The sequence below is a fragment of the Equus przewalskii genome, chromosome 3 (assembly GCF_037783145.1).
Source record: "Equus przewalskii isolate Varuska chromosome 3, EquPr2, whole genome shotgun sequence".
Lineage (NCBI taxonomy): Eukaryota > Metazoa > Chordata > Mammalia > Perissodactyla > Equidae > Equus > Equus przewalskii.
The window spans coordinates 102089733-102116788 of record NC_091833.1 but is presented as its reverse complement, the minus strand read 5'-3'; the positions used below and the strand labels follow the sequence as shown (position 1 = coordinate 102116788).

The 27056-nt window shown below is 40.5% G+C and overlaps 2 long non-coding RNA genes across 3 annotated transcripts; one reads left to right on the top strand and one right to left on the bottom strand.

The window, feature by feature from the left end:
• Nucleotides 1–452: 452 nt before the first annotated feature.
• On the bottom strand, nt 453–8446 carry LOC139082350 (uncharacterized). The gene is made up of 3 exons (XR_011538256.1): nt 8390–8446; nt 992–1044; nt 453–596 (listed from the first exon to the last, which is right to left on the bottom strand). It is a non-coding gene; the product is annotated as an uncharacterized lncRNA (long non-coding RNA).
• Nucleotides 5493–24090, top strand: LOC139082351 (uncharacterized). 2 transcript variants are annotated; one of them, XR_011538258.1, is made up of 3 exons: nt 5493–5851; nt 5996–6140; nt 23608–24090. It is a non-coding gene; the product is annotated as an uncharacterized lncRNA (long non-coding RNA). The 2 variants fall into 2 exon arrangements; XR_011538257.1 differs by lacking the exon at nt 23608–24090 and adding an exon at nt 10675–11420.
• Nucleotides 24091–27056: the final 2966 nt, after the last annotated feature.

The window sequence follows — 27056 nt, the reverse complement described above, 5'->3', positions numbered from 1 at the left end:
TTGAGGGAAGATGATGTGAAGATGATCAACACACGAATCCCTCATCATTTTCCTCAAAACTGTGTGTTCTAAAAGTTCTCTAAAATTAGACTGATAAGATTCTTAATTTTTTAGAAACATAAGATTTACCCATATGGACTAAATGAATATGTGATGGTTTGTAGGTAGCTGATAGTGTGTTCACAGAGCTGCAAGATTACCTCGCAATATATTCAAAATGTTTAACACCCAGAATAGTACAAGCATTTCTACAAAGATTTACCGGTGCCTACTAAGAGAGCAAAGCATCTACTCAAATCTGAACTCAACCCTTGTGACTGATGTTTGATGGAGAGTTGGTGTTAGGTTTACACTAAATTATGAAAAATCTATCTACAAACACATGGACTAGGATGCAGGCTAAGAGATGGGTACGCATTTCCCAGAAGAAGGAATTTTGACGAGAAATATCATAAATGGCCATCATGAGGAGGTTTATCAAATTCCAAATTTGAAGTCTGAGATGATGGTTCTGAATGTTTCTAAATCCTTCTGCATGTTTGAGATGGCCTCTGAGTGCGCTTCCAGAAAGACACATGCATTCTGCATCTGGGACACTAGAAAACACACAAATCAGATGAAATTAAGTAATCCGAGTCTATCTCATACAGAGAATCATCAGCTCTCTGCTATTACGGTGCACAATTTCTTGCTGTGCGTGTGACAGGTGACACAGAAGAAGTGGTAGTGTGCTATTGCCAAAGAAAATAATGTCTACTTGGAACTCTGCCTGTCAATTCTTCAATGAGGTCCTGTTTCTTTGGAAATTGAGATATGTATTGTCTACACAGAACGAGCTCATCAGTGACTTAGGTTTAGCACGATCTCGAGTTATTTGTGAGTTTATGTTAATCTTTATACGGGTGCTAATAGGCATAACATAAAGGCAATGTTCAATCTTAACTCAACTGTTCCCCAAAATTCTGGCTGCAATTCAATGGAAAGGACTTACCTGGGTTGGGACAGCAGAGCAGTTAAAAGTAGCTTGCAGATGTTATAAAAATACTATAGGAAAAACAAGGAAGACATTTAGATCTGGATTTTCAAAATATTGGATGTTCTCACCTTTCACATTCCTTTGTCAAGAAGGAGTGGCTTTGCTAATAATGAACCCTCAAATATATTTAGCATGATGTAAATTTTATAATACAAAGATGATGAGCTAACTTAGGAAGGTAGCTCATCGCGATGTGCTAGAGCTAAACTCAAAATCAGACATTTCTAATCTTTGGCCTTGTAGCATACAAATGTTTTATCTGACCTCCAAAAAATGGTTCTTATAAAGAAGTTGCTAGCTATGAAGTCATAAGCATCTGTTTGCGGGAAGTCATTCCCGAGGGAAAACGTTAAAGCCTTACCCACAGGTCGAAGGAAATCTCAGGGCTCTGAATGATCTGGCAAAGCCCAGAGGAACACTGGAGACATGTGCTTCCCATTCTGACCAAGCAGCATCAAAACGTGCCCTCATGTTATATCTCAGAGTTTCAGAACCCTAGCATTACTTACCTCTTCTCATTAGAATTTGAGCTCCATGATGATGGAGACTTTGCCTGTCATGGTCATTGATAATATCTCAATCTTAAAGTAGGAGCTGGCATATAGTAAATACTGAATGAACACTGAAATTTACCTCGTATCACATACTTTTAAAGACAATTTATATGTATTAATTCATTTAATCCTTTCAACTAAGTAGATACTAGCCTTATTCTCATTTTATGGACAGAGAAACTGAGGCACAGACCATTTCAGTAATGTCTCCAACATAATGCAGCTAGGAAGTAAAGGAAGCCAGGATTTCAATCCAGCCAGGCTAGCCCCAGAGCTTTCCCCTGACCATTGCATTCTGATTGAATAAATCAGAGAAAGGATTCATTGAAAAAAAATGAGCATTTAAAATAATTCTGTCTGGGATCTGGACACATAAAATACTTAAGTTTTTCACTCCTCTCTATAAGATGGAAGAAGCAGGGTAGGGAGCACCAAGGTTTATCAAAAGTATCTTCGAAATCACTCCAGTGCTCTAACGGCGATTCTAGCCCTGACAGCAAGCTCAAGACTTAATTCCCTACTGTCTTGTGTTGTTTCTAATGGATTCTTATGCACATGCTGCAGAGGAGAAATGATACTAAACCCAGGAACCAGGAGATAATAATGCCCATTTCTTAAACATGTACTTCAAGCCAGCCCTAGGCTAGACACTGTTGCTACACTATCTTATTTAATCTTTCCAACAACTCTATGGGATATATAGTTTCACCTTATTTGAAGGTGAATGAAGTTAAGGAATTTCATCACTTGGTAGAAAAGGCGTTTGGGTCCAGGTCTACCTGACTTCACAGGCCATGGTCTCTCAATGGGGTTTTTGAGCTCAAGTCCCATCTCTGCCTTTCACCAGCAGTTTGACTTGGAACTAGTCCCTTAGCAGCTCTCTGACTTACTCTTGGTCATCTATTAACATCACAATAATGATAATAACAATATTTTATTATCCAGCATATCCAGCCATTCTCAAGATTGCTATAAGAAAAACATATGTAAAGTGACTACATTAGTCACTTGAAAATTTATGTTGTCTTCCCTGCTTCGCTACCTCTCATCCTACATATTTTACAAAATAAAACCAATACAAAGTGCAAAACCCAAATTGTAAATAAAATCTGCAATTAAAATAGCCTTCTTATTGATTTCCTTATTGCGAAATTGTGAGTAAATTTACGAAAGCTGGACGGTGCCCATTTTCTCAGGCCCCACATTTGCTGACGCTCCAAGCACAGCCTGTTGCATATTTGCTAATCCCTCACTTGGAGATGGTGTAGTAAACTGTGAAATGCTCTGTAAAGGTAAGGAATCATCTCTGGTGTGGGGTTAGTATTAGTCACACCTAGCTGTCTTCCCACCTAGCTCAGGAACTCACCACTACACATCTGTCTAGCTCCATGCAAAGTCAACCCTTAGACATGCCTGCCCAGGTAAGCTCTCATGATTCGCCAAGACTGAAGTAGCTGCCTCTCCTCCATGCTTCCACACTGTTCTTATCCCTGTTCTGGCCCATTCTAAGCCTCTGGACATATGAAACAGAGAGCAATAGAAGGGAAGAATGTCTCCCTGCTGATTCACACCAGAGTTTGACTGAAGAATGAGATCACATTCAGTATTCTGGAACGCAAAAAGGAAAAGAAATTTATGGCCAAAAGCCCCTGCATACATCCCCCCTCCCTCTACCCTAGTGCCAGCCAGCACTGCTGTGATAACGACCGTCATTGGAGTTTGTAGATTTCCCTTCCCAAGAGTGCATTCAACAAAAGGAACTCAGCCAGCAGTGTTTTGTTTAACAGCCTGGCCATCCAGAATTCATGTAGAAATCAATGACAAGCAAGCACACCTTAGCACATCTTAATGGGAAGAAATCTCACCAAAAAGGCTAAATGAGGGGCTGGCCCGGTGGGATAGTGGTTAAGTTTGCATGCTCTGCCTCAGCAACCCGGGGTTGGCTGGTTCGGATCCCAGGCGTAGACCTATGCACCGCTTATCAAGCCATGCTGTGGCAGCGTCCACATATAAAATAGAGGAAGATGGGCACAGATGTTAGCTCAGGGCCATTCTTCCTCAGCAAAAAGAGGAGGACTGGCAGCGGCAGATGTTAGCTCAGGGCTAATATTCCTCAAAAAAAAAAAAAAAGGCTAAATGAGCAAAGAGACAATTCAATTTCCAGAGTAGAGACTAGGCTGAGATGGAACACAAACAAGAAAAAACTCCTGAGGTGCTCTAAGACTAAGGCTGACTACATGGGATACCCACTGTTTTCAAACCACTACAAAATGGAGAAGAGGAGAAATCATTAGCGACACCTGCCAATGACCCCATATGATGCTGAGTCCCTGCCAGAAGCTGAACATGAAATTCTAGTGAGGGAAAGGGAAAAGATAGACGGGCATGTTTATGTAAACCCCTTTCCCTAGGGGCTTTCCTGACACACAGTGGGAAGGAGGGGAGAAGGCACCTGAAAGAGGTAAGCAGAGAGACAGGGGAATTGGATGATGGGAACGTCTGGGTCTCTATGGACATGATCCAGCACTGAGAATGTCTCAAGGGTGTGAGGGGGAAGGGAACACAGGAAGGAGTGAAAAGAGGATGAAGCATTTTAAGGTTTATAAACTATGAGTTCTAGGAGCCTCTCATTATTTTTTATTAATGCATAATTCTAAGAGTCAAAGAGTATAACTAGGTTTATTAAAAAATAGCAGGCTCCTTCTCCTGTCCCTGCTTATTCTCACTTCTTAATCTCCAGAGTCATCACATTCAACTCTTTTGCTGTTTCTTCCGATATGTACCACCTAATTTCAACATAAGATATCCATATTGCAGGGCCGGCTCCACGGTTGAGTGGTTAAGTTTGCGAGCTCTGCTTTGGTGGCCTGGGGTTCGCAAGTTTGAATCCCGGGCACAGACCTACACACCGCTCATTAAGACATGCTGTGGTGGCATCCCACACAGAAGAACTCGAATGACTTACAACTGGGACATTCAACTATGTACTGGGGTTTAGGAGAGAAAAAAAAAAAAAGAAATGGAATGTTTATTTCCTACTTTGTTTAAAAGAAAAAGATATCCATTTTGCTTTCTTGATTTTGAAGTTATAGAAATTATCTAATTTACTCCTCCTAAGGCAGACAAGGGTTTTGCTTGCTCAGTGTCCTCTGTGCCCATCACTGCCACATCCTGAAACTCCGTCAAACCTGCGAAACACTTCTCAGTCAAGTCAAGAACATTAATACCTGATCTACTGTTTTCCTTGGGGACTTCTCTATGAAGCCTGTCACTGGCTCCAGTGTGGACTGGGTTCCCCTTGGCCAGCTGCATAGCAGGCATAATGGGCCTTCTTTTCTTTGTCGTCTCTCTCTCCTCCTGGGAACCCTCTGTTTCCTGGATCTCAGGCTTTTTCATTGATTCTCTTATCTGCGCCTATGCACTGAGCGAGAGGCCGTGGGCAATGAATATGTTGACATCTTGCACATCTGAGAATATTGTTATTCCACCCTCAGACTTGATTTATAGTTGAGTTGAGAACATAATTCCAGTTAGAATTCATTTCCTCAGGACTATGAAGCATTTCTCTATTGTCTTCTACCTGCCAGTATTGCCACTGAGAAGCTTGATGCCTTTATAATTCCTGAGCATACGTGACCTGCTGCTTTTTCATGTCAGGAAGCTCTTAGAATCCTCTCTTTAGTGCTAGTGTTCTGCATTTTCTTGATGATACGCTTTGGTATGGTCTTTTTTCCTCTTTCTGCTAGATAGGAAGTGGGCCCTATTAATCTGGAAATTTATGGCCTTCAATTAATGGAAATTACTTGTTCTTTGGGATATTGAATGGAAAATGTTTAAAATTCCAGATTCCAACTACAATCTTTCGGAACCTAATCTCAGGAGTGGCATTCCATCTATTGGTCATATTCTATTTGTTGAGGCTCGTCAGTAAACTCAACTGGAGGGGAGGAGATTACACCAGCATGTGAGTACCAAGAAGGGGACCATCCGGAGCCATCTTGGAGGCTGCCTACCACACCTTACTTAAAAACAGACAAGAGTCAGAATCTCTTCACTTCATCTGCTTTTCATGAGAGTGAAACAGTGTTACCTGTAGCAATACAGGGCCTCAGTCTGATGTCGAAGATTTTCCTGAGATCTCCTACAGACAGAAGGAATATGGAAGACTTTTTTCCCCAGAACAGCAACTACAATAATTCTATAAGATGATCTTATCCTGCTAAGAGTATTAACAAGAAAAATCACTAATAGGAAAATTAAGGTGAAGATTAGGGTAATTAATCATTCAATGAATTTGAACAAAATATTCATTTGTCTTCATAATTAAGGTGTATAAGGAAAAAAGATTACTTCTCCAAAATTATACAAATCAATGAATCAAAATTTCTTTTCCCTTTACCAACAGAGACATTCATTACAAAAGTGATTACTCAAACTCAAATACAGTTATCTCATTTCTCAAAGAAAAGTCTAAAAACCCAGAGAATTAAAATCGGAGTTTTTGAGGCAGTTTCCATAACTCTATCATTTCCAGCAGGGAGAAAAATCAGGTAAGTTATTATGTATTGAACACAATCTAGTTGGCTAATTGAGTTTTTCTCACTTCTTGAATTGATTGTTGCAACTACAGCACAAGTAGCTGCCTTCCCCCTATTTGTTATCTGATTGACTAATTATTAAAAGTTCCCAAACTTTGGGCAGAACATATTTTGAGGATTTGGATTGAAATGTATAACTGAACAGCCGTTCTCCCCTCTAACTGCCTGTGTGTTTATACGTGTGTTATAACTATACTGTACTTTATATTAGTCTTCTCACAGAGTGTGTGTGTATGTGTGTTATAAATTTGCTGTGCTTTTTATTAGTCTTCTCACAAAAAAATACTGTAAGTTAGCAGTGATTGTTAGGTGTAAAATATGTGCTATTTTCAGCTCAGTCAAAGGTGAGCAAATGCGACATTTTATTTAAGTGAGTCAGAAATTGGCTGGGCATTGTGTGACACCTTCTTTCTCAGTGCCAAGAGCCCAGTTCCCATATCAAATTCCACTTGAACTCAAATCTGCAGAAATTGATCAGCTCTAGAAGCAGTTATACAGGACAAGAAATGTTGAGCATCTATTAAATTCAACTTTCCTTATGTTCTGATGGAGTATCTTATCATTTATTGGTATATTTTCAAACCAATGCTGAAATATTATTCCAAAATACATGTGAATTAAAGATAAATGTGGAGTTACTTAATAGAATCTGCATGCTTAAAAAGGCAGGCAGTTTCCAGTTCCTATTATGTGTCCACCACAGTACTAGGCTTCATAGGAGAGAGAGGAGTGATAGAAGTTATAATCCAAAAATTCACTGGCGAAACACAGCACATCCAAGAGAATTCTACAACAATATAAGCTATTCAATGTCTACTCCTCAGACACATTTTTCTTTGGCCTATGAAACCTTGGAAGCACAATTCATATTCTACTCAGTACATCACCAGTACCTAACACAGTAACTAGAACATAATAGATGCTTAAAAGAAGGCTAATGGATGATGAATATATCAATAAGTAAATTAATAAATGTATAAATGAACCAAATATAGAGTGCTATGGAAATTAAATGGAGGAAGACATTCCTATAGGTTAGTAAGGTAATGAAACTATATATACGGAAGTGATAGGGGGCTACAGCTGAATGTTTGTGTCCCCCTAAAATTCATATGTTCAAACCTAACCCCCAGTGTGATGGTATTTGGAGTGGGACCTTTGGGAGGTGATTAAGTCATGGGGGGAGAGCTGTCATGAAAGGGATTAGTGCCCTTATAAAAGAGACCCCAGAGAACTGTCTTCCCCACTTCCACCATGTGAGGGGGTACAGGGAAAAGACAGATGTCTATGAACCAGAAGAAGGCACTCACCAGCCACCAAATCTGCTGGCACCTTGACCTTGAACTTTCTAGCCTTGAGAACCATGAGAAACAAACATCTGTTGTTCATAAGCCACCCAGTCTATGATACCTTTGTTACAGCAGCCCAAATGCACTAACACATGGTATTTACTCAAGTCTCAGAAAATTAAGAATATTTTGCTTGGATAGAAATACGGCAGGAATGACATTAGCTGAGCTGCCTTCCTGAGAAAATACCCTTCACCACCTTTCCCAAACAATCATGAAGTCTTAGTCTTCTTCACTGTTTCGTGATCTTACTGCTTCTTTTATAGACACGAAGAGGTGGACTGTATAACGGTTACTTGGGCTGAGTTGAAATCCTGCTTTCTCATTTCCTAGCTGTGTGACTATAACCAACTTATTTAATTTCTCATCTATATTCTAGGAATACTAACCAAACTTAACAAGTTGTTATGAGGATTAAACGGCGTATGATATGAAAGGTTTAGGGCAGTGCTTAGCACATAGTGATTATTAAATAGGTGTTAGCTATTTTGGCAGAGAGAGCCAGCTCTCCACCAAAATCTGCTCACTCCTTCCCACACACACTATGTCACTGGAAAGAGGCTGCCAAAGACGTTCCCCAGCCTTCCTGCATGTAGATGTGACCAATGACTAGTGCTCATCCACGGAACGTGAGCAGAAGTGATACGGTCCCTTCTAGGACAAGGCATTAAAAAAGCACATGTGTCTTCTCTGGGCTGCCTTTTATTCCTTATTCTCTCAGCTGATTGGGCCCAGCCATACAACAAGTCATTAAAATATTCATTACATAATAAGACCTAGAATAATTTACCACTGATAAGAATTAGTGAAGCCAGCCCTGTTGGTCTAGTGGTTAAGATTCAGCTCTCTCACCTCTGCAGCCCAGGTTTATTTCCTGGTCAGGGAACCACACCATCCATTTGTTGGCTGTCATACTGTGGTAGCTGTGTGGTATTGTGAAGTCGAATGCTATGTCACCAGTATTTCAAATACAGCAGGGTCACCCATGGTGGACAGGCTTCAGCAGAGCATCCAGACTAAGACAGACTAGGAGGAAGGACCTCACCATCCATTTCTGAAGAAATGGGCCATGAAAACCCTATGACTGGCAGTGGAGCAATGTCTGATGCAGCACCAGAAGGTGAAAGGATGGTGCAAAAAGCCTGGGCATAGTTCCACTCTGCTGTCCACAGGGTCACTAGGAGTTGGAATCAACTAAAAGGCACTAACAACAAAAGAATTAGTGAAAACACACCTTGCCATTATAATTAGAGAAAATTTTCTGTGTTTGTATTAGGATTACCTTCAACTGGAAACAGCCAATACAATATAGCTTAGGTATCTTTCAGCTTTGCTTTCTTACTGAGCAAGATGGGAAACAGAAGCCACAATGTTCATTTGTGTGCTACAGTAAGTCTTGAAGGCAACAAAAGTAGAGAAACATATTCAGTAATCATCATGTCAAGACAGCAGGAATTGTAGATCTTTTTCATGAGAAGGATACTTGCTTTGAAAAGACTGTAGCTTTACCAAAACATGGATTTGCCTTAACTGAAACACCTAATGTGAAGCATCCTCCAAGGATGCTTGGGCCGGCCCCAGGGCTGAGTGGTTAAGTTCGTGTGCTCCACTTTGGCGACCCAGGGTTTCGCTGGTTCGGATCCTGGGCGTGGACATGGCACCACTCATCAGGCCATGTTGAGGTGGTGTCCCACATGCCACAACTAGAAGGAGCCACAACTAAAATATACAACTATGTACTGGGGGGATTTGGGGAGAAAAAGCAGGAAAAAAAAAGAAGATTGGCAACAGTTGTTAGCTCAGGTGCCAATCTTTAGGAAAAAATAAAAGAATGCTTATCACATTTCTTATCACCAAAGACTGGGTGGCTTAAACAACAGAAATTTATTTTGTCACAATTCTCGTTGCTAGAAGTCAAGAGCAAGGTGTCGGCAGAGTTGACTTCATTCTGAAGCCTCTCTCCTTGGCACATGGATGGCCATCGTCTCCCTTTATCTTCACCTGGTCTTCCCTCTGTACATGTCTGTGTCCTCATCTCCTTTGCTCATAAAGACACCAGTTATATTGGATTAGGACTACCTTAATGACCTTAGTTTAACTTCTTATTTGAGGTATAATTGACATACAGTATTATTTTAATTTGATTATCTCTTTAAAGGCCCTATCTCCAAATACAGTCACATTCTAAAGTACTGGGGGGTTAGGACTCAACATATGAATTTGGGGGCTCACAATTCATTCCATAACAAGAACCAAAGCCACATTTGCTTAGAGTACTTGAGAGTAATCCTGAGTTTGGCTGGGAGACAAATGGAACTTCAGGTCTCACCAATTATTTTAAACCACACTCTCATACTCTACGAAATTCCCTCAGAGTTTAAGATTAAGGGCCATGTGACTTAGAAATGTCCAAATTCAAAAAACTGAAGTAGTGCCTCTGTCAATAATATTATCCTCTCAGAGCCAGCCTGGTGGTGTAGTGGTTAAGTTCACATGCTCTGCCTCAGTGGCCTGGGGTTCACAGGTTTGGATCCCAGGCGCAGACCTACACACCGCTCATCAAGCCATGCTGTGGTGGCATCCCGCACATAAAATAGAGGAAGATTGGCACAGATGTTAGCTCAGGGCCAATCCTCCTCACAAAAATAAATAAATAAATAAATAATAATAATAATAATATCCTCTCCAAAACTGCCAATATCTTTTCTAACGTGTTTCAGGTAGTAATGCACCTCATCATTCTCCCTCAACATTAACTCAATGGAACTACCACTCTCTCTCAATGGTTCCAGTATATAAACTTATTTTCTAGCTAACACATCTACGAAAAATGCCTTTTTAAACCCCTTTTAGAAACTGTAGATGCAACTGATAACCTCAAAAGAATGAAGAGTTTATTTGCCAGGCACAACCTTGGCACACAAATTCTATTGCTCTCTACAGTTGTTTCACCTGACAACATTAATTCTTTTCTACTTTAATGAAGAAGAAAGTTGTACATGTCACGAGGTTTCTTTGCTTCATCCTGAAATCACAGGCAGCCTCTCGCCCTGGGAGTGTCGTCTAGGGCCCTGAAAGTGGGCTCTTTCATCTGAGCCCGGTTTTGAATCACAGCCTCTTCATGTGGTTTTTCTTAGGAGGAGACAGAATACAAAGACACCTCCTGCACAGATGTTCCCTGGCTTAAAGAGGATGAGTCTTGAAAGGCTTGACTGAAATTTGAGCAGAAGTTGCATGTTTTTATGAGAAAAGTAAATCACACTCCCAGAATAGTCGGAAGGGGTGGGGTTCACTGATGTCTTGGCTCAGCTGGCCGCTATCTGGGCACTTAAGAAGGAAGTAAATCATTTAATAGGAAGCTCTGAAGCCACCTTTATGGATGCTGCTGCTGGACAACTGTGGATTCCATTAGCCAACTTGCCACATTGGAAGAAGAGACTAGAATCAGAAATTTGTGAAAACTTTCCAATGCTGGAGGAAGTGTTTCAGCAGTTGAAAATAATAAAATCTATAGTCAATTTGTCAGAAGTCTGCAGATACTCAGAACTACTACAAAAGTCTCCTGAAAAATACTTCTGTTGAAATGGGAAAATGAATTCATAATTCTTTTCTTGCAAGTTTCATCATAGCACCAATGATGAAAGTTCTGGAAAGATACCCTCATTAATTTGAGGACAAGAGAAATAAAATCATGAATTCAACCCCTAAAGAAAGAATCTGGGAAATATCTAGTGTTTCATAAGACAAACTATCTTCACATAACAAAGAGCATAATGAAACATAATGAAAATTAATATTCAGTTCGCCTCTTACTCCTTTACGTGTCAGGGTTTTCAGCACTTATTCCTATGAAAATAAAAGTCAAAATCAAATGGAAATCAAAGATGTCTGCATATTGCTACTTCAATAAGCTCTCTCTATAATCTTACCACCTCATTAAAGCGAAACCAAACAAAACTGATACTAGTACAATTTAGATCTCCTTCAACTTTTTTCAGAAATTAGCATAATTTCTTAAGAAAAAAAGAGAGTAAAAAATTATAATTCTTAAAAAAGATTATTTCTATTCTCCATTGTGAAATAAATTCCCAATCAGTTGCTTTCACTGCATTAATATCAGTTTTGTTTTAGGGAACAGAACCAGGCCCCAATCAAACTGGTGGCATGTGTCCATCTGGATTTCAGTGTTAATATGGACCAGTGACTGCTGTGTTTCTCTCCTTCTCCCCCTTTTGGAATTAGAGTGTTTATTTCAGTTATCCTACCCCTGTATCATCACTGTATATTGCGTCTGTCAGGGTAGGTGAATTCTCCTTAGTTCCAAGACTTTTAGATTAATAGGAACTGTAACCAAGGAACCAAGTCCATGGAGCCACCTCCACTCCTGGACCTGATTTAGATAAGATCCTTTACCTGGAGCCTGAACCTCACACCCTAGTGAATAACACTTTGGGAAATGTTTGGGAAAGAGACAGCATTTTTGGCAAGTGGAGGGAGAGAAATAATTTGTGGCCAAAGGGCACAATAGGGTGGCTTTTAAAACACGCCAACATTTGTTGACCTTTTTCTCATAGAGGTGAACCACACCTGGTTCTCTGGGGACATTTGCTCTGGGGGAAGCCAGCTACCATGTAAGAAGCCCAATTTCCCTGGGACTGATTGTAAAGGCCAGAGGTAGGCCTTCTGAAGGGAAGCCTTACTGAGCTCTCAGCCACCGGCCAGCCACAATGAGCAGTCACATGAGTGAATGACTTGGAAGTCCAGCTCTGTTCAGCATGCTGATGTCTGACATTTGCCTGCAACTGCATGAAAGATTCCAAGTAAGAATGGCCGATCTGAGCCCTTCCCAAATTCCTGACCCACAAAATCATGAATAAATAAAATTATTATTTTAAGCCATTTAGTTTGGGGGTAATTTTAAACAAAGCAGTAGAAACTAGAACAGCAAATGACAGAAAATACTTGGGGTAATGTAAAAAGAAAAGTATCACAGTGCCCCTTACCTGCAGTTTCGCTTTCCAAAATTTCAGTTACCCCCAGTCAATCACAGACATCATCTGCTCCTGACATCCAACCATCCACATCGTCAAGGCTCGATGATGCTCCTTCTGACGTATCGTCAGAAGGCCAATAGTAGCCTGAGGCTATCACAACACCTCCATCATTCACGTTACTTCATCTCATCATGTAGGCATTGTATCATCTCACAACATCACAAGAAGAATGGTGAGTACAGTACAAGATATTTTGAGAAAGAGAGAGAATACATTCACATGATTTTTATTACAGTGTATTGTTATAATTGTTCTATTCTATTACTAGTTATTGTTGTTAATCTCTTACTAATTTATATATTAAACTTTACCTTAGCTATGTATGTATAGGAAATAACATAGTACATATAGGCTTAGGTACTATCCTTGGTTTTAGGCATCCATTGGGGGTCTTGGACCATATCCCCCATGGTCAAGGGGGGGACTACTGCAAGCTTATTAAAATAATAAATGTGGCTCATAGAGTCAAATAGGCAAAAGCCAGGGCATATCCTTGGATGCAGGTCTCAGAAACTACTCAACAGTCTCATCTGAGTCCTTCAACTAGAATGAATGTGTCTTAGCCTGCTTGGGCTGCTCTAACAAAATATCACAGACTGGGTGGCTTAAACAACAAATATGTCTTGCAATTCTGGAGACTGAAAGTCCAAGGTCAGAGTACCAACATTGTTGAGTTCTGGTGAGACCCTGCCTCGTGGATTACACACAGCTGTCTTCTCATTGTATCCGTACATGGGGGAGAACAAAGAGAAGCAAGCTCTCCAATGTCTCCTCTTTAAGGGCACTAACCCCATCATGAGGGCTCCACCTTTGACCTAATTACCTCCCCTAAAGTCCCAACTCCATATACCATCATACTGAGGATTAGAGTTTCAACATATGAATTTGGGAGGGACCCAAACATGCAGTCCATAACAGAACAATTACCAAAAAAATTTTTTTTACATTTATCCTCACTCAACTCAAGATTTAAAGTCCCAAACTCGCCGAACTTTTGGCCATTGTCAACAATTTGGACAGAACAAAGCCACAGTATTTTAATTTGTAATTCCACTGTCTCAGTTACCTATTGCCATTATAATGCTGTATAATTATAATAATAGTAGACAATCATGAAACCTCAGTGGCATACGGCAGTAAGCGTTAATTACACATACATGTAGGGTTAGCTCAGGGTCAGCTTCTAATTTTAGATGACATTGCTCACATGTCTAGATTTCCACTGGTTGTTGGATGAACTATGATGGCATCATCTTTACATGTCTCTGTTCTACATGTCTTTCATCTTCCATCAGGCTAGCCCAATCATGTTCTCATAGTAAAGACAGAGACACAAGAGAAAGGGCAGAAATACTCAAGGTGACTTTAGGCCAAAGCCCAGAACCGGCACATCTTCACCCCCACCTCATTCTGGAGGGCATTTATAATTACAGGAGAGAAAATATATACTCCATTGTTCTTGTGAGAGTAACTGCTAAGTCACATGGCAAAGCCACAGATTCAGGAAGGAGTAAAATGCTGGGACTATCAAAACAATTTGCCACCTGCACCAAGGCTGCACACAGTAGGGGGAAAGGAATTCACCAAAAGGAATCCAAATTGCCAAAAGAAGGTTTAAGTTAATTTTGATAAGCCAATTATAATAATAAAGCAATTTTTATACAAAATATTACATGCATGTGTATGTTTAGTTTCTTATTAAGGTGTCTAAAGTTTTCATTAGATTCTCATACCAGTTTTAGATGGGAAAGAACCACATACAGAAAGTCAGAACACTTGGTGGCAGTTTGGTCACCGTTGAAGCTTTGACATGGTTCTGTACTGTCTGGGCCTCAAATCCCTTGTCTGTAAACTGAAGATGATGCTTAGCTACTTAGCACCTATTAAGCAGAGCTCTCCATTATTGCCCCATTCTTAGAAGGCCTCTGTGGACATACAATTTATTGAGATATTAGTTTACGTTAATTCTTACATATTTAAAAAGTCATTGGCAAGCAACATCATCATCATAAGCAAGATTAAAAGGCAGGCTCGAGGGGCTGGCCCCGTGGCCAAGTGGTTAAGTTCGCGCGCTCTGCTGCAGGCAGCCCAGTGTTTCGTTGGTTCAAATCCTGGGCGCGGACATGGCACTGCTCGTCAGACCACGCTGAGGCAGCATCCCACATGCCACAACTAGAAGGACCCGCAATGAAGAATATACAACTATGTACCGGGAGGCTTTGGGGAGAAAAAGGGAAAAAATAAAATCTTTAAAAAAAAAAAAAAAAGGCAGGCTCAAAACCAGTGACAATTAAGACAATTAAGCCAGGCAATTAAAACCTGCATTGGCCATTTGCTTGCTGTGTGAATTGGCAATTTACTTAACCTCTCCAGGCTTCAGTTTACCCATCTAGAAAATGGAAACAATAATAGTGGTATCTACCCCTCAGAGTTGTCGTGAGGACAAATGAAAGAAGAAAATCAGGACCATTGCTGGGACTTGTTTGTCTAGCAACACACCACGGCTACAATCCAGAGATAAGAGGTTGTCAGCACCCCAACACTAGGACCTTGTCATGCCCCACATCTTGATTCTCTTCACCCCTCCATTCCTGGTGGCTCTATATCAGACCACTGTTGTCTGAAGTACAGTACCATGGCCATGCTTGGTGACAGCATGGAAAGATGGCCTCTGCCTCACTCCACTTTCCAAATCTCAGGTGGTGCATCATATTGGTGAAAATAAATTATATTCAGAACCACAGGCGCAAAGGAGCCTAGAAAATGCAGGGTTCTTCTTTCACCTTTCCAATCTCTGCAGTAGACCAAGGCACACAACTCCCAGGGGCACCACGCTCATTGTATCACGTCGTCCCAAGGGCAGGGGAGGGAGGTGGGGCCTTATTTTCCTTGGGGTGGAGATCATGGAAGCTGTGAAGGCAAAAGGAGGGCAAAATTTGCTAAGAGGAAAGGATGACTCTCTGTAGATCCCACATAGCAGCAATGACAACTCCACCCCCTTGGAAAAAAGAGCTAGAATGCACTCATTTAGGTCCGACTTCATCTCTGAGAGATGTTAAGCAAATTTTACCTCACTAAAATACTAGTTCTACCCTCAAAGACACTGGTGAAAGATTAATGAGATGATGAGTATAAAAGCAATGATTGCAGTAATGACAAAGCTACTGAATTCCACTGAAGGCCAATCAGAATTTCCAAGAACAGGGAACATGCCCTGTTCTTTGTTATTCCCATGGCTACTACCTGACCCAGAATTAAATGTCAACACATGTTTACAGATGGGATAAGCCAGAAAGTACACTTGTACTGTAAATGACAATGTATAGAAATCTGGGGATTAAAGACGAGGAGGGAAGGAAAGAGAAACTATTTTACAAAAATCATAATAGAGGGGACATCTACTTTGCCTCTGTGGAGAGCCAGACTTCATCTTAACTAGAGGAAGATTTCTAAGTACTCAGTAGGCCTCCCAATGAAGAGTTCTAAGGAAAAAGAATATTATTGGATTTTAAGATTAAATCACTTTTCAATTCTATGTCTACTTTACTTACGCATTCGCTTATTTCATAAGTTTCTCAACCTCATCTTCATAAATGACCATCATTATACCCTCTAGAATTAACAGAACAGGCATATTGCCACTCGGTTCATTTGCTGCTTTAAAAGCTGTTATTTAGTCTTCATCTGAGAGATATCAAAGATTCCTATGAGAGAAGCAAAGCAATTTCCTTCTTGTTATGTGTTTTTCTAGAATCAGACAACATGCCAAGTACAGGGCAGTAAATGAAATAAGGTAAACCCTTCCTGAACCTTCACTATGCCACTCACACTGCCAGGAATTATACGCGAGACATCATTAGAGAGACAGAGCTCCACATCAACTGACCTGTATCAGGATCACACTATCACAGTAACAGTTGTCACAGGTCCCCTCTGAACCATAATGTTCTCATCTCTAAAAGAGTAAAGCTCCTGAGCCATTCCATGGGGGGATTGAGGTAATACATACAAATGTAAAATGTGAAAAGTGTAAAGCACTTCCTACATTGAGAGATTGTCAATACTGAGCAATCTGTAGAGTTTTAATTATTCAAATAATCAGTCTATTGATAAGACAAATATTTTTTATATATAAATTTGTATATCTGAAAATGACTTTCAGTGTGATGAATTTTCAAAAATTTAACATGAGAAAAATCAATGACATATCAGGAAATACAAAAGAAAAGCAAATTAGTATGATAAAAAGTAAAATCAAGAATTAAAAACATTTCTAGAATTTAGACTTGAAGTCCAACACCCATGCTACAAATGTCTTTTAAAATTAGCAACAGTTTCTAACAGTCTTTTTAAAGTAAAGGATCCTTCATAATAACTTTTATGGAAATTTTTACTTTGCTTAAGCTGATAAGGATCATATCAGATAGACTAAATATCTCTAGGAAAAGAAAATCAAATTACATGCGTTATAAACTTCAGACTTGCAGATGGCAAAATCAAATATGGCTTGTCTACAAAAATTACAAATCATGGAGTTGAATCATGAATTACCAAAGTTTTGACTTTAGTGGCTCCTTAAAGTCCTGCTCTAAAGAAAAAAATAAAGAAAAATCCAACAGTTGTTCACACCAAATGATTATTCAAAATATAACTTGTTAATCTCTGAATCCAGACTCCATGTTGATTATATCCAGCAAATCTTCTAGGTTATGATGCCTGCAGAGGAAATAATATTACTTCCATTGTCCAGGGTAGGTGCCATTTTACACGCAAAAGCAACGACTTTCACGCAGAAGAGAAATGGACAAAGAAGTTCGCTTATCATAACTCTAAAAACAAACCGTGATGAAGAACAAATGATTATTTCAGTGAGAACTCTCAAACATTGTCTAGGCTATTGGGAAGGAAAGCTGAACTTGAGAATCAGTGCTATTAAAAGATTACTGCTTCAGCTCTATTTTATTTTTATTTTGTTATAATTAATAATTCCACGATTGCCTATTCTCTGTTCTCTTAAAATCTTCCTTTGCCAATTCCATCATGTGGGATTTTTCTCTCCCAAGAATGTTTGTTAGGTAGAACGTGGTCTTCAAAGGTGTCCCTTCCTTGCTGTCTCTTTGCTTAAGGAATCTACCACCACAAGGAAAATAAACATCAACATGGGGATATTATAACGCTTCAAAATCTAACAGAGTTCTCAATAAATATAGTCTCTGTTGAGGAAGACCTGACTCTGTGCTGATAGTACCTGAAACCCCACATAATTCCTTCTTTCCTTTGATTCTTGAGACAGGAATTCACCAACTTCATTCTCCCTTCAACCTCTGTGAGCAGTTTTACCCATCATCTGTTGTTGGCCCTCAGACCTGAATTACCTGAGTGGTGATGCCCTGTCAACCATGTTTCAAGGCCCCCTTACCAGCTGCCTCCAGGTGGGAAGCACAGAAGGAGGCTGAAGGGCAGGAGGAAGAGAAGGCCAATGCATTTCTGCCCTCTTTCTTTGCTTCAGGTAGAGTTTCCTCAGAGATTGCACCTGCTCTCTGGCCCTACCTCTGTGGTCCCAGTTCCCACCAAGCAGACCTGCATGGTTTCCATTTCCACTGGTGGCCTAGCTCCTCTCTTCATTCCTCCAACCCTAGGGTTGGTAGTAGCTTACCATACTTGCGATTCTTGAGGTTCCCTCAACTTCTGGTTGCTCTTCCTAATACTTCTAAGTAAATATAAGAGATTCCTTTTATTAAATTAGCTAGTATGGCTTCTGCTGGCAGGCAGAATCCTCTCTGATAAAAAAAATACATATATTAGATAGATAGATAGATAGATAGATAGATAGATAGATAGATATACTGATGATTCTTTCTTCACGAAAGGCCTCAAACAGGGTCACTGAACTACATAATGGTAACATTTTTTATACCTCCACTTCTGGTGCAAGAGCCATTGCAATCTTCGGAAAAACCCTAAGAAAGTCAGTGAGGGCCTTACTTCCAGGAAGAGCAGAATAGTGGGTGCACTATTGGAGCTCTGGATTTCCCACGAGTGGTCCTGGTATCCAAGAATGGCTTGGTTAACCAAACTCTCCAATAGCATCTTGCTCTGTAATGTGTATAATTTAATTATCTTAATTTCATATAGAGTGATAAACTTCATCCCCATTCCTATTCTGTCTCTAAATTCGTCCTATGTTGCAATTCTAGAGAACCCACCACATCTGGATGATGAGCGAGGTAAATATGTCACTGTTTAGGGAACTTTACATTTATCCTTTTCCCCAAATCTGTTTCTTCTAGAGTTGCCCTTTCAAAGACAATCGCAATTCAATTCTATTAGTTCCACAGTTCCAAATCCCTAGGGTCAGCCTTAACGCTTTCCTTCTAGCGCACTCTGGCTCTAACCCATCAGCCGTCCTACTGATAAAGCTTCTCACCACCCCTCTGTTCCAATGTTATCATCTCCTGCCTGGACAACTGAAAAACCCTCCAAAGTGACCTCTCTGCTCTTATTCTTGATTCCTGTACTGTCTTCTCAGCACAGAAGCTAGAGGAAATAATCCTGAATGTGAGGCATGAACCCTAATGTTGGACATTTAATGAAATCTCAGAAGAGGAAGCAGAACGGGGTTTTGTCACAAAAGTGGAACATAGACCCAGTTGGGTTCCCCACTCCCTCCAAATGCTTCAGACTCAAGACAGTAAACCACAATGCACCGTGTCTCAGAGGAGAAGGTTATGAGGACCAGACATGGGAAAACAGAGTCAAGGAGAACTCACTCCACTATTTGTCAGAACAAACAGAAGTCTGGATAGAATCTCTGTGTTTAGCATAAGCAGGTACAGGAAGAAAGAAAGGAAAGAGAAAAGAAAGGAAGGAAGGGAAGAAGGAAGGAAAGAAAATGAAAAGAGAAAAAGAGATGAAAAAAAAAAGAAATGATGGAGAGAGAGAATGAGAATGAAAGAGTAAAGATTTAGGAGATCTGCCTTCTTTATGCCATGAACTCTTTGAAAGGCTTTCTAGAACAATATTTTTAAATGCATAAAATGACATACATAAAATTGTAAAGGAATCTAATTATATTGTAAATACAATTACAAATATTAAAGCAAGAAAATTATGATGTAAAATATATATGCTTCTTTATTATTCTGTTAAATAACAACATGGACTGGTCTACCACAGTTTTGAAGCAATGAGGGACACAATACGTCTGGGCATCAGGAACAACTGTAAAGTAATGTGAAAGTATCTGTGATTTCCATTGATGACAAGGTCACAGGACTGCTAACATTATTGAAGGATGCTGCCTAAATTCATATTGAGAGATCTGTTAAATTTTAGTTAGAGATTAATGAAATCAAAGATGCAATCTTTTTCCCCAACCAAGTTCAAAGAGCCTAGCATTCTATTCAAGAATTCTTTGGGAGTTCACGGATCCCATAACCAGATCTGCTGTAAAAAATAAATACATAAACCAAGGAACAAAAGAAAATTTCCTAAGACTGCCTCACACTTAAACCAACTGGAGAGAATCCTATGGAGATTCTTGCTCAAAGAGTTTCCTTTATATTACTGTACCATAAAATAGGGCAATATTAAAAAACTTCAATCTTCATAAAAAGAAAAGAAATACGGCTTTGCTACTTGAAGGACAATTCAGTTCAGTTACTTTGAGGATTGCTACAACAAGCCTAGGTCATGGCTTTTATTACACAGCATTTTTTGCTGTTGTGTTGAGTGGTCTTGGTTTTGATTTTCATTTGTTTGCTATAATCTAGAGAGTGGGAACAACATACCTACCTCGCAAGGTGTTTGGTGCTCCTGATATATATTAAATGAATTCTCAACAAAGGTCAGTTTCCTCCCCTTCGCATTCCTGAACACCAGGAAGCTCTCTCGACCAGCTAGGTTTCTAACAAAATATATAGCCCTAGTCACAGGGCATGAAAATGCGAGAACTGACTGAAGCAGATCCATCTTCAGGACTTTAAAAAAAAATTAAAGCATAAGGTTTTAGCAGTCTCAGCACTGGACATTTAATTCCTAAATGCTGACATTTTATCTTTTTTGGAGAAGTGAATTTTTATAGGGTTCTTCTTTTTTCTGAATAGAAAATTATGTTTGGATTTTTAATATGAATCACTTATATCTAAAGAGATCTTTAAAAATGCTGACAAGAGATTCTAGAAACACTTAAATTCTAAGGCTGAACTGGTTCCAGCATTCATTAAAATAATGGTGGAAGGAGATGTGCTGAAGGGACCACTTTCTTCTGTCTGGAATTGTGTGTACGAGCCTTTTAAGTCAGGAATGGGGGATAAACTCAGGGGCTGAAGGATAATTCTCCATTTGGCAAAGGAATTTTCTTGAGGAAGGAGACAGCAGCCCACAGTGTATTAATTGGTTTATGAAAGTAGTTACATCATTGTGGTTTGGGGAATGATTTTAAAGCTTAGCAAAACGTGAAATTAATTTTTGATTTTTTGCTCCAGGTTCCTCTTTAAATCCCTACTCTGCTACTTTTAAAAACAAATATCTGTACTTTCCTTTTGTTGGAAGCATGTTGTTTCTCTTTCTAAATATTTGTTCTTTATTTGTTCAAATTTAAATTCATTCTTTTAAATATTTACCGAGTCTCTCTCATGTGTTAGACACTGTGTTAGGAATTGGAATACAAAGTGGAACAGGAGAGAGTTTTTTCCATTAATGGACTTACTAAGGCAGACGGCCCACGTCAAAATGAATTGCAATAGATCCACTGATGTATCAAAGAGATATCTGCACTCCCATGTTCATTGCAGCATTATTCACAACCGACAAGACATGGAAACAACCTAGGAGTCTGTCAGTAGATGAATAGATAAAGAAAATGTGGTATATACGTATACAATGGAATATTATTCAGCCATGAGAAAGAAGGACATCTTGCCATTTGCAAAAACATAGATGGACCTTGAGGCCATTACGCTAGGTGAGATAAGTCAGAGAGAAAAAGACAAACACTGTATCATATTACTTACCAACGGAATCTAAAACAGCCAAACGCATAAAAACAGAGAGAAGAAGGGTGGTTACCAGGGGCTGGAGGTAGGGGAATTGGGGACAGGTTGTTTAAGAGTATAAAATTGCAACTAGCAGATACATAAGTCCTGGAGATCCAATGGCCAGCATAGCGATCATAGCCAACAATATTGTATTATAAACTTCAAAACTGCTAAGAGACTAGATCTTAACAGTTCTCATCATACAAAAGAATTCAAGATATTTATGTGATGTTGTAGAAGTTACCTAACACAACAGTAGTAATCATATTGCAATACATAAGTGTATCAAATCAACACACCGTACACCTTAAACTTACACAATGTTGTATGTCAATTATATCTCAATGAATAAAAATTAATTCATTAAACATTAACAAGATGTTTACCCAACAAAAAAGATCCATGGATAGATGACCGGATAAAGGAAATTGCTATATAAATACAATGGAATATTATTCACCCTTAAAAAGAAGAAAATCCAGTCATATATTACAACATGGATGACCCCCAAGGACATTATGCTAAGTGAAATAAGCCAGTCACAAAGTGACAAACACTCACACACTGCATGATTCCACTTACACGAGGCATCCAAAGTACGGTCAAACTCAGAAAAGAGAACGGTGGTTGCCAGAGACTGGAGAGAGGAGAGGTGGGGAGTTTTTCAATGGGTGTAGAGTTTCAGTCACACAGGATGAGGGGGTTCTGGGGATCTGTTGCACAACAATGTGGGTGTGGTTGACAATATTGTACTGTACATTTGGAAATTGTCGGGAGGGTGATTTTATGCGATATGGGTTTTTTGCTACAACAAAAATAAGAAGCAATTGCAGTAGAGCAGGATACTGCCATTAGAGAAATACTGAACATACAGGCTGGAGTGTCAGCCCAAGGGAAGGAGCACATAGTTCTACCTGAGAAGTCAGGGAAGGCTTCCTGGAAGAGGAGATAATTAGGACTAAATGTGACTGATTACTAGACGTTTACCAGGCGTGAAGATGGAAGGAGAAAGGGCCTGGGCAAAGTCAAAGAAGCATGACACCGTGGGGGCCTTGGGGGCCCTGTAATGAGTTGGGGAGGGCTAGTGTAGAGTGAGTATTAGTTGCTGCCAAAGAGAGGTCTGCTGAGTTGGAGGGGAGGCAGACGCAGGGCCACGTGCACCGAGCTGAGACGTCCTCGCTGGAAACGTTACGCATGAGAGAGCTCAGACCTCGGTGTCTTAGTCAGCTCAGGCTGCCGTAACAAAACACCACAAACTGGGTGGCTTACAGAACAGACATTCATTTCTCGTAGTTCTGGAGGCTGGGAAGTCCAAGGTCAAGGTGCCAGCAGACTTGGTTCCTGGTGAGAGCCCGCTTCCTGACTGCAGCGGCCTTCTCACCGTGTCCTCACACACAGAGAGAGACAGAGCTCTGCTGCTTGTCAGGACACTAATCCCACCACTGGGGCCCCAACCCCATGACCTCATCTAAACCTAACTACCTCCCAAAGGCCCCACACTGGACCTTTGGGCTTCAGCATAGGAATTTGGCAGGGATATAAACATTCAGTCCGTAACACTTGGCTTCTCGGACAGCGGGCAGCTGATGCAGTAAATCTACCAGAAATACCACTAACCACAAACTTCAGAACAGCATCAGAGCATTACTTCCACATCAGGGCAACAGAAAATGCAGGACTGAAACGACACTCTGAGCTGCTGGTGTTGCTGGCGGCTAAGGATCTGTACTCTAGGTTCTGGCTGAGGCGGGGTCAGATCGTGGCTTTTACGACTCTTAGCAGCTGTGTGACCTTAAGAAATTTACTTAATGATTCTGACCCTTAGTTCCTCATCTGTAAAATGGGGATGATGACGATAATACCTCATAATAATAAGAAATGTTGGAAGACCTAAATAAGAAATGCTCAGTAGAATGCCTAGCAGAGAATAACACTCAATAAACATTATTGTCTTTGTTTTTATTATTATCTGTCTCAGAAGTTGCAAGTCACTCAAGGGAAAGCAGAATTCAAGAAGTGGATGTCACAAAGCCGACACTGAAAGTGTAATACTTGGTACCAACCAGGTTTTTGAAGCCATCAATGAAGAAAACCCAGACACAGCATTTGAACTGACACAGACACACACACCCCCCAAAACAAACTTCTGAGGAGCAAAACAAAATAAGTCCACTCTAGTTTGAAATTTCTTAATTAAGGGGTTATTCACATAAATTTTCACATGCTTACCTTAACATTTTATTGGATAGCTTCTTCAGTATTTCTAAGACAAAACAAAAAAATATTATAATTGTTTAGATCTTTTAAATACTTAGTAGCTTCAGTTCAAGTTCATTTTATTTTGCTTTTTGATTGGCACAATTTTATCTTCCCCTCCTTGCCTAAGACATATCCAAGAAATGCATTATCCAAAGTGATTTCATTACTGGAAGAATATTCATTAAAATGTTTGCGAAGTCCTGTGGTTTGATAGAATTTGCCCTTTGTTCCACAGCTTTCAGGACTAAAGCGTCTCCAATTTCAGAGTCGTAAACACTCTAAAACCATTTTCCTATCTGTACTTCTTATAGCTGAGTGATGCTTTTCCAGGGAAGAGAGGTCTGTTGGAATTCCCAGCCCAATTTTAGATCCAGACTAGCTGGACTCACTAAGAGCAAATGCACTGGAAAGCTGCTCCCGACACGAGTCTCTTGCGGAAAGCTGCATCTCCCCCCGCTTCTCCCTACTGTCCGCTTAATTCTAAGCTATGAGACACCAGAGAGAAAAGAGGCTTTTCGTATGCCTTTGATCAAAGAGCGGCGAAATTAGGGTGCAGCCAGGCGGAGCAATTGCCCAGAGGCATGCAATTTCTGGCACAGCCAGGACAAATTCCAGAGACCCGCTCTCTCTACTGTATAACCCTGTGTCACTAACACCTTTTCCCCATCAACAAAGCCAAACACATCTATTTACACATCCTTTCATGTTGCTGCCTTACGGACATACACTAGAGCCTTGGGCTGTTCCTTCCCAGATCAAAGGACAGCCATACACTGAGCTGGGAATAAAGTTGGGTGGTGGAGGGCACAGCCCTGGCCTGCCGGCATCAGGGGGCAGGAGTCAGGGATGGTTGACAGCCCAGGCTCGACAACCTAATATCAACTCCAATTTCTTAACTTCTGACCTGTCCTCACACTCTTAAAAGGAAGAGAGAGATAGTGGCAGCAGAACAGTAATAGAAGAAATGGTGGCCTCAGCAGTACAGTAACAGCAGCAGTCATAGCTGGAGTAATGGTATTGTTATTATCAGTGGGGATGGTGATATTAACAGAATGATTAAGAATGCTGGCTTTGGGGCCCGAGTCCCTGGATTTGATACCTACTTTGCCACTTACAGACTACTTCATTTCTGCCAAATTATTTACCTTCCCTAGGCTTTAGTTTCTTCATCTTTAAAACAATAATCACAAAAGTGTAGCATTTTTTAATGGCAACAAATTATTTGACACTCCTATTAACAGCTGGAGCCTACATTCCCTCCTATCAAGTCTGAGTGGCCTGATGACTGCTTCCACCAATACGGTACAGTGGAAGTGATGCCACTTGGCTTCCCAGAATAGGTCATAAAAGGCCATGCAGTTTCCATCTTCTTCCCTGGATCACTGAGTTGCCATGTGAGAAGTTCAACTTCCCCTGGGCCGCCACGATGGAGAGGTTTGGTATAAGCACTCTGGACGGCAGTTCTAGCCGTGCCCAGCCTTCAAGCCAACCACCACCCCTGTCAAGGAGCCAAATGTGTGAGAGAAGAAACCATCTTGGAAATGGATCCTCCAGTCTCCGCTCTTTCAGCTCCCAAATATTCAAGTCTTCTTAGCTGAGGTTCCAGACATTGCGGGTAGAGAAAAATTACACATAATAAAATAGTTACTGGGGGCCAGCCCGGTGGTGCGGTGGTTAAGCTCACACATTCCGCTTCTCGGCAGCCCGGGGTTCGCTGGTTCGGATTCCGGGTGCGGACATGGCACCGCTTGACAAGCCATGCTGTGGTAGGCGTCCCACATATAAAGTAGAGGAAGATGGGCATGGATGTTAGCTCAGGGCCAGGCTTCCTCAGCAAAAAAGAGGAGGACTGGCAGTAGTTAGCTCAGGGCCAGGCTTCCTCAGCAAAAAAGAGGAGGACTGGCAGTAGTTAGCTCAGGGCTAATCTTCCTCAAAAAAATAAAAATTAAATTAAATTAAATTAAATAAATAAATAAATAAATAAATAAAATAGTTACTTTACTCCGCTAAATTTTGGGAAGGTTTGTTAGGTGGATGAAATGTGTTAAAATTAGTAAAACACTTAGATAGCGCCTGGAACGGTGCAATTCCTCAATAATGTTAAAATTATAAACACTAACACCTTTTCCTTTTACCTTGGCTCTCCTTTTTTGCCTTTTCCTCCCTCCCCTTGGTCTCATGATCCCTTCCCTCTCATATAAAATTGCAACTGCTAGCATCTGTTAGGTTTCTTGTCCCCCAGAATTGGCTGCAGAGTCAGATAGAGTACCTCTGTACTTTGCTGTCACTCCAATTTCCTTCTCAAGAGAAGGACATGAGTCTTTCTGACCAGAAGTTTTTATGGCTAACCACTATGAGAAACACACAAAGGAAAACCAAAATAACAGATATAGGACAGGTACTATGTTTTCCGAATTTCATGAAGATCTGGAAGTTACTGTATCATCTAGAAACTTGGACTCCCTTCTAAGATAGTCACTGGGAGTTTGGTCCACTTTCTGCTCTCGGTCTTTACTCCTAAAGTAAATTCAGCACATCTCTCACCCTCACCCCTGCTGTCAGGAGAAGGAGAGGTGACCCATTCCTCCTTGAAGGTCTTCTTGCCAGCACTAGACCTGAAGGATATTCGGTAGAATTGGAAGAAAGGTGGAGAATTAAATCAGCCTCTCTAAGAATTTTGAGAGAAGTGTGATAGTGACCTCCAAGGACTTGCCTCTCAGACTGGAACAGTCACCTACCAGCATTTCCTCAAACAAACATTTATTCCTTATTCAGTTGAACTTCCCTCACTATTTCTCCTTTAAACAACGTAATTCCTCCTAAGACTTCCATCCTCTCCCCTCCTTTTTCTCCTTAAAGTGAGTTCAGTTCAGTCCAGTCCACGCTGCTTTAGGGTTGACTCATTCAACCTCACTTCCTCCAGCAAAAGCAAACTCAGGACACCAGCAAAATCAACTTGTTGCCATTTTTTGGCCAGGGGGCTTATCCAGACAGGAGGGAGTAGGTGGAAGTCTGTTGAAGGCCAGATGGCCTCCATTCCTACAAAAACATTTCTGAAAAAGAGAATTGCCCAAGTCAGTCAAGGAAAAGTGGAGAACACCAACCACCAACCCCAGGACAGCGGAGAGCATGAGTCAGCTCAGGCCAGTTGCTGAGAAGCATTTTGCT